At 32.9% G+C, this 9,317-nt stretch overlaps 1 long non-coding RNA gene across 1 annotated transcript; it reads right to left on the bottom strand.

The window, feature by feature from the left end:
• Positions 1–3,709: 3,709 nt before the first annotated feature.
• On the bottom strand, positions 3,710–7,509 carry LOC125865998 (uncharacterized). The gene is made up of 3 exons (XR_007446436.1): positions 7,225–7,509; positions 6,014–6,064; positions 3,710–3,845 (listed from the first exon to the last, which is right to left on the bottom strand). It is a non-coding gene; the product is annotated as an uncharacterized LOC125865998 (long non-coding RNA).
• Between the last annotated feature and the right edge of the window lie 1,808 nt (positions 7,510–9,317).

The following is a 9,317-nucleotide window of genomic DNA, read 5'->3' as shown; positions in this document are numbered from 1 at the left end:
TTTTATTCTGTCTATTTAATATTAATACAGTAAAATATAAATAAACTATACGAAATTGAATAAGAATATCTCTAATATAATTTATTTGCATTAATAAATACAATTGTATTCGTTGTGTCACACCCCAAGCCTACACATTGAACATAACCAACATTCAATGTCATTGCTGGTCCGAGCGTACCTATAACATTGCATTGGACATGAACATACATCCAAACATAAGCGAAAGAATACATATGAAAGCATTCGAAGAAACAAGTTTTATAAGAAAACAAATTTCACGACGTACGTCATAAAAAATTAAAATCATTGTCAAAGGACATGAAAGTCCAAACGTAACATAACTATTTATATGTCTATAAGACTTTGAACATAATTGAGAAGTGTCTATTGGGACAATGCCTCCAGTATATATTAAACACAAAAATATGAACTACTAGAAATATGCAGACTAAGCCCAAAAACATAAAGAATCTCATCAATAAGAGAAGATATGGAACTAGCGAGCAGCCTGATCACATGTTTGTGTACCTGAGTTTGCATCAACAAAAAGATGCAGCGCCCTCGAAAAGAGGGACGCAAGTACATATGGAATAGTACGTACATATCAAATCAATAAAAGTAGTTAACATAGTCATAATCGTAACATATGAAGGTTAAGAGATGAGGTCGTTCATACTACCTTATAAATATTTTCTTTTATCATATTTTAGTTCATTATGAGAGGCTAATAGTGTAACCGAGATAATATATCATGTGAGCGCATGGAGTCTGATCTCAGCCTATCACGACCCAAAGTATACCCTAGACGTGACGTGGAGTATAAGACCCCGAGAGGCACTACACAAGTCACTTGACATATATACAACACAATATAATAGAAAATACGAAAATTAAAGTAAGAAACCTCATATCATAAGGAGTTTGTCATAAACACAGAAGTCTATCATAGTCTTGACAAATCAATTGATACGCCCAAATTATACTTCCCGAAAGAAGTATAAGCGGTCGTTGTCAAATAAAGAACCTAACTTTTAGGTCAGGGTCGATCCCACGAGGAATATAGTTTTGACTTAGGCTAACTTACAATTATCTAGTTTTTGTCAAATTACTTCAGTAAAAGGGGGGGGGGGGTTGTAAGTAAAATAACAGTTGATTGATTTGTAGTAACAAGTAATCACAATTCGCAGTTTGAAATATAAATATGAGATTAAAACTAGGGTATATGTGCTCCCTAGAAGTTCATAACGCAGTAATTCCAATAATAGTAACTCTATCCTAGTGTTAGCATGCAAGGTTGGTAAGTTATGTATCTCCTAAGTGATTGGTCCTCCAAATAGGGAATTTCACCACACAACTTGGTCCGTCTACGGGTGTCTGCTTTACTAACCCTTACCCTTAACCCCAGATTAGCCTTCGCAGTAAGTGGGTTAGACTATTAGATAGTGGCTTATCACGTCTAAATCTCCATTGTTTAATCACTTTTTCATTCGTTATCTCCTTGGTCCGCAAGTAGGAATGAGGCGAGTTCTAACGTTGCCCACCGTTATAAAACATTCTAAACGAAAGGATCAACAATACATGCATAACACTATTCAAGAATTACTTAATTATTAGTTTTACTTTGTTAATTGCTCAGGGGTCCCACAACCCTATTTTTGGATTTAGTTATTTATGCTTGAGTTCTCACAATTCATATTTAAGTTTGAAATAGAAATCACGAACTTACAATGGGAATAGATGAAATGTGAAATCTTCAATTGAAAATCAAAAACAAATTGCATAAACAAACTTCAAGAATTAAGATGCCAAAGTGTTTGCACAATAATCCTCAACCCAAAGTAAAGTCTCCAAAAAGGTCTAACAACCCAAAAAACGAAAAATACAACTTATATTTATAGAGACTAAGTCCTAACCCAAGTAGGAAAAGAAACTAGGAAATTCCAGTTTTGAGCAGTTTCGATCAACGGTAGCCACCGACGGTCCGTTAATCACTCGACGATCTGTGGGTTGCTCCGTGGTTCAACAGTTGGCCAAAATCTTGTGGTATTCAAACGACGATCATCACCTATGACCCGTAGGTCTATACACAGTCTGTCTTGTCCCTCCATTTTCAAGTACCGGAGCTCCTTTTCTCTGAATCAAATGACGACCATCATCCACGGTCCGTCACTCAAACGACGGGGCGTCATTAGCTCCATGGTTCCACCCTTGGTCAGACTTCCTTGAACACTCCACCTACGACACGTCAAGTAAAAGACAGTTCATGGATGGGCTCGTCTGTTGCCAAAATCCTGCTGGTTTAGCTACATTCAATTCTAACTACTTCAAACCAATTTTCTTCAAACTAGACCAAAGCACCATCATATCTAATAACAAAAATGCCTAAGACGCATGCAAACTTAAAGTATAATGTATCAAAAATACCGTAAACTCACGGTACATCAACACCCTCAACTTAAAATCGTTGCTTGTCCTCAAGCGACGCAACAAAATCTAAACGACACTTATGCAAAAGCAGCATACAAACTTAAGCAATCACTTGGCCTTTTCTATCAATTACCCCAATTTATCTCTTTTTTTAGCACAGTGCAAATCATTTCATTTAAACTCAACAAGCTAATTTATGTGGATCAAAACATGACATAGACATACCAACATACATCATCACATACACAAACAACAATCACCAAGATGCCAATTCTTCAACAATGTAACTTGTTCCCTTACCACAAAGAAATCCCTTTTTCACACAAGATTTGAATTTTTTTTAATCAGGGACTCAATATACACTCACACTCAGAAAGGAATTCAAATATAGTTAGTGCTCAATACCATATGCTTGCCCTTATTTTCTCAATTTTGACTTTCTAGATTGGTTAACTAGGATCACTATAGGACTTTCTTAGCTTGTAACATAGGCTCAAGGCAGGTGTGGTATATTTGGATACTTAGTGACTTTTCTGCCAGCCTTGACATTACATTGGCTACTTTACCTCTTTTACAACCAATTTGACATTTTCCTGCTTTTTTCTGCTGTTCTCTTTACCTTTCATTCAGGCAGTGGTGTCACTACAAGAAATCAGGCCTTTAGCGGCGACAGAAACTGCCACAATAAACCCAAAAGTCGCCACTGATTACTTATAGTGGCGACTTTACCGCCGTGGCAAGTACTTCCATAACTAAAGGTCTTTTGTGACGACCTACTTAAGTCGCCACAAAAGAAGATATTTGTGGCGACTTCCCTCGCTGCAAAAACTAATCTAACACGCCACAAAAGTAGGTTCCACAAAGTTGATACTACGTAAGTCGCTACTGAAAATTGAGTTTCAGTAACGACTAAGGTCGCCACAATAGCAATGAACATTTGTGGCAATTGTTATTGCCACTACAAATGGCTTTTAGTGGCAACATAAATTGCCACAAAAGTGTTACAGATTTAGTGGCAATACTTGTCGCCACAATAACATGTGATATAGTGGCGACTTTTGCTGCCACTAAACTTTTTATATCTTTAGTGGCAACTCTGATTGCTACTAAAACCTATTTTTTTGAACAGTTTCAATATCAAATATTTTAATTAATTTCTATGACCACTAATTTCTGAAACTAATATACATGTACATTTCAATAAATTGCTTTCATACATTAAAAACATCAAATATTTTATTCAATAAACACAAAAAATTCTCAAGTTGAATAATGCAAATACTTTAACGATAAAAAAAGTCAACTATATTACACAATAGTATATTGTTCAATGATATTATACATATGATATAAAACACACAATGAAGGCCTTCAAACTTGTTCTTCGACTCTGTTTGTGTTCTAGAATCTTGTCCCTATAATTAAGAGTAAAAAAATATAATTACTTTGACAACTTTCATAATATAATACTAAAATAAAAGAAGTAACAGAAGATTGGCAAAAGCATTTAAGAAAGCAAATGACATGAATATGACCGATGAAAGTTGCACAAGATAGTTTGACCCTAGTATACTAAGCTCATCTCTAATAAATTCACAAATATATTGCCTAGGAGGATCAACATGGACCAACTAAATAACTAAAGCCGAATACCACAAACATGAGAATTGAAAGAGAACTAAGTTCAACAACATACCCAATGTAACCCTATAAGTGAGGTATGAAGAAGGTAATGTGTATGCAGTCCATATCCCTACTTTGAAAGTAAAGAGATTGTTTCCAATAGAGAATCACATTATGAACCACATTATTTGGACAAAGGAGTTCATGCACATATTTTTGATAGGTTGCATAAAAAACTTTGTTAATACACAAGACAAAAGGAATTTCTAATTATATCAATATTTCTTATGATAATGAGTATTGCAATAAACCCCTAGAAGAAATGTTAATACATCAGTTTACTCTCATATTGCATCCATTAAACAAAAGACTAGGCACACATGAGGTCTAGAAACAAACTTGAATGCTTTCCAGAAAACACGTAAGGCATCCGAGCTATCCCAACATATATAGAATGAGCCAGTAACTTAAACTGTAAAGCACTATCACGTTTACTCACATATATAGACTAAGCAACGTAAACTACAATGAACTATCACGTTTGAATTTAAAGTACTTCAGCATAACACTAACATGTAGAATAGAAGCAGTTTCACAATAAGTAATCTTGGCTTGCAGTCGACAAAAGGAAAGAATCAAAATTGTGAGATATATTAAATAGGTTTACCGATCAGATTATGAATTAGTAAGACTTTTTAATTTATTTAACTAAGTTACCTTTTATCCAAGCAAGGCAGCCAGACAAATAAACAACTACAGGAAGGTCATGATGAGTAAAGTATTAGAAAGTACCTTGAGGAACTCCAGATTATGTGATTTAAATTAAGTCTAGAATTTTTTTTTTAACTATTTTGAGAATAAAATATATTTTTGAGCTCAAAAATAAATTTTAAACTTACCTAACTTGAGTGCTACAGACCTGGTTAAAACTACTAAAAGCTATTAAAGTAAAGATCAAAGCCTAGAATAGGCACAACCTAATGGAAGAGTTTTAGGCTGGATGATCTTCAAGAGACACAAGGGTCAAACCTTATATCTAAAAATTATCTATAGGATGCTAACATTATTTGTCCTAAAAGGTAGATAACTTAAACATTATTCCATAAATGTTTTCTTTAAATCTGTATTCCCAACAATACTAGTGAATTTTCATTCGCTTAGTACGCATCTAAATAAAGATTTTTCAACTTAATCGACTAGATGATATTGTTTCATCTAAAGTTGACTAGATAACAATAATAAAAAATCACCAAGATTTAACTTATTTCCCTTAGATTAAATAAGAAAACAAATTAAGCTTAAGTGGATGAAAGTCTAAGCTAATCTTGGCATAAGATATTAACTTCACATATCCTTGTCACTCTATAGAACCTCAAATATAAAATGGACCTTTGAACCTCTAAACCCCACTGAATTTGATATTGACTTTAGATCCAAGGGAATTGTGTAAGCATCAGGTAAACTTAAGCATTTAGAAATAATACTAAATGCAAAATTATTACGGAGACAGAGATATTGGAAGACAATATAAAAGAATCAGAACTTATATCTATGGTGTCACAATGTTCTCTTAGTCTGTATACAAATTTATACTACTAAAGATCAAGGAAATATACAATTCATGTGTTTCAAACAACAGAGTACGATCCTAGATGTCAATGAAAAAGGCATGTAAGTAATAAGATGCATCATTTATTGTCAAATCTTCAAAAACTATTAATGTTGCTTATATTTTTCATTTCAACTCGGAATATCCTAAAATAGTCAAGAAGAATTCGAATATCCCTAAAATATCATGAATAATTAGATTGATCGGCATTGTCTTCTTACCAATAATATCAAGTTAATTTAATATATTTGAACATAATCAAGGTGATAAGTGATAAACCAATGTTATTATTAATATAACTCCTACATCTATGACATCCTCACAACCATAGAAAAAGAGGAATTGACTTACTTGAATCAATTGTCTCTGCATCATGAAGGAACATAAATATAAAAAATTTCCCTATAACCAAATAAGAAAAATTATGAGATGTTAATTGGATGATCAAGGAAAGTACTTCCACTACTTAGAAAAACATCTGGAGATCCCTACGAATGCAAATATTCTTTTCCACTCTCTATACTATATATTCAATCCACTCGAGCTTTTGAAAATAATTCTCGAATTCATAAGAACAAGCTTCTCCATCCAAACTTGAACATTCAAGATTTTGCAGCAATAATATATTAGATGTCATTGCTCTGTGGAGACGTTAGTGAATCAACGTAGGAGATTATAGAAGATAAAACATATTATATTTATTTTTATTTGATTGAATAAACCATAATTGTTTCCACCGTATGTAGTGACTATAGTTTAGCTAATAGAACTTAATAAGAAATGAAACTTTTTATCAACACCATTTCTCATCTATTTCAAATCTCATTTTGCACTAGCCTTACTGATAGGTACTTCTACTCATTCTTGGAGCCTTGGGTAAGAAATTCTACATATTCCACACTGAAAGTACTTGGTTGATTGGTATTGCATTGAGAATACTAGATATTTATTTTATGTCCTTATTCACCTTTAGTTTATAAATATTAATCCTTTTAGCTCTAGCAAGAAAAAGAGAACTACTTTAATAAATTACTTAGATGCACAACATAAGACAACCTTTCATTAGCTTTCTAAGTATATATTAAGCCTGAGTTCACCAGCAAGCAGTAACATGAAAGTTTAGATATTAAAACATATAATCTTCATGGTATCTTAAATAAGAATGTACTTTCATAGAGTTCAGATAAAAACAGACCAATCAAGATTGTTGTTTAACTCATAGAGTTGATTTTCTATCCAATTAGTAGCTTATTCATGGTGTTTTACTAAAGAATGGTTATTAAGTGATGGGAAAAAATTGAAGTCAAACTCAACTTTCAAATACAAATAGCATCATCAGGAACAACCACAAATTGTATTAGTACAGTCTCTTAGGTAGAACAGAAACAAAGAATATATCAGCTAAATCAGAACAAGATCGATCCTCCAAAGATAAGATATCCATGGACATAATCTTTACTCAAAATAAAAATAATTTAAGAACACAGAACTTAAACAGATTCTAACACATTAGAATAGACAAAATTACATCAGTGAATACAAACAGAGAATCAAAAGCTTACATTTTCAAGCCTGTAGTGAACTAGGGCATTGGGAACGCCGTCAATACTACTTCAGTATGTTCAAATCAAACACTTGCTTCCGATTGAATAAGAATTTGAGATCTAAAATTCAGTAGGGCTTGGATGGTTTTTGGTTAGATTTGAGAGAAAAGAATGAAGAGGAGAAATATTAAAGAGGAACGAGAGGAGTGAGGAACGCAAAGAGGAAATCGCCGTAGAATAATTTTGGTGAGAGGACTTAGGGTTTGCGGGAAAAGGACGACATGGGTTTTGTGAAATGAGATATTGGGGAGGGATTTACAAATCATACTAATGTAAATTATCTAAGATTATTTATTTAAGTTCAAAAGGCAAAAATATTGTTTTAACAAAAGTAGTGTAAGCTAGTTATATAACCTTAAAAACACAAAAGATATGAAATATAATTAATAACACTGATTTATTATAATGTCAAAATAGTCACAATTTTTTATTATAATGTTAAAATAGTCACAAATTATCCAACATCTTTCTAGTTATAATTATTACTATCATTCTTCTTTTTCCTCTAAACTATATAATATATATAAGGCATAAATGATTATTTCATAAAACAATAAATAAATAAATAAATAAAAACTCTTACTAAACATTGTTATGTTAATTAATGTTTTTTTTTCATTTTTAAGTCGGATTATTATAATAGGTGTTACTCCATTAAATATATTGAATAACTCCATACCTATTAATTATAAGCACAATTTTCATTAAATATATAAAATAATTTCAAATTCACTTTATAACGCCACAACTATAACAATCAATAATTAGCATCATAGTTTTTTAATCTATAGTTCAACTTTTAGCAGCGACTTAGTCGCCACAATAAATCTTTCTGTAGCAACTATTTGTTTCTCGCTACAATACTATATTTCAGTTAGGTATTATCAGGAAATATTGTACACATTTGTGACAACAGATAAATAGTCGCCACTAAACCATTACTTTCAGTGGCAATTACAAAGGTCGTCACTATAAATATCAGCTTCTGTGGCAACATTTTATTGTCGCCACAAAATCCTTCCTTTTGTGGTGACTAATTTTGTCGCCACAAATTGTCATTACAAAAAATCATGTTTCTTGTAGTGTGTGACTTTTCCTTGACATTCTTGCTCATTTCATCTTTTTCTTCATCTTTTTACCTAAGTATTTTATCTTTAGTTCTTTTTGATTCACTCACATCATTCACTACCCTTGTTTTGCTCATATTTTTCTTTTTCTACAAACAATTCTTTTTCATACCTTTTTTTTTTTGCAGTTTTCCTTCACCATAGCCACCCTCAACTTATGTATTTTGCATGATTTGAGGTGCACAATGTCCTTTTAGAGGACCATGGCCAAGATTTTGGTAACTTTTGAAGTAGCCACCCTCAACTTAGGCTTTTAGCTTGAGTTGAGGTGCACAATGTCCACGGAGGGACCAGGGCCAAAACATATTTTTAGAGAAGGTGAGTTGGCTGAATTGAAAGAAATTGTATTCATTAGGCTCAAACATTCAGATCAAAGGAAGCATTTATTTCTTTTGGTTGGTTGCAGGCTTAAGTGTACTCAATATCAACAACGACCTCTGATCATTCCCCAATTTCCAGTATAAATCATCTTAACAAGACTAACTGGGCAAGTTCTAGATAGGCACATCACTAGATGAATATGCAATAAGGTCACACACACATGGCATAGTTTCACTATCAAATCATTAATCCATCAGGTTCAAGTCATAGCTTAAGTCATGATATCATATCAGTTCCTATCATGTCATATGAAGATCCAACATATTCAACTTTATCAAGCTCACTGATATAACACATAGGCAAAAGCAAATTTTGGAGGGTTATCGTTTTTCTGCTCTCATGCCATCATGCTTTCATTTTCAGCTACTTCTACATTTACACTATCCTAAACATGCCGGTTCAACAGAATTGTAAAACAGTCCCTTGGGAAAAAGAACACAGGCAAGAAAACCCCAAGGAAGGGTTGTGAGTTAGGTTACTCAGACTTCACCCTAACACTCACAATCCATTTACCCCACCCCTACAAAAATATGGTGCAATTGC

This window comes from Solanum stenotomum, chromosome 5 (assembly GCF_019186545.1).
Source record: "Solanum stenotomum isolate F172 chromosome 5, ASM1918654v1, whole genome shotgun sequence".
Taxonomy (NCBI): domain Eukaryota; kingdom Viridiplantae; phylum Streptophyta; class Magnoliopsida; order Solanales; family Solanaceae; genus Solanum; species Solanum stenotomum.
The sequence above is the reverse complement of the archived record's forward strand: the minus strand, read 5'-3'. Positions and strand labels throughout refer to the sequence as shown.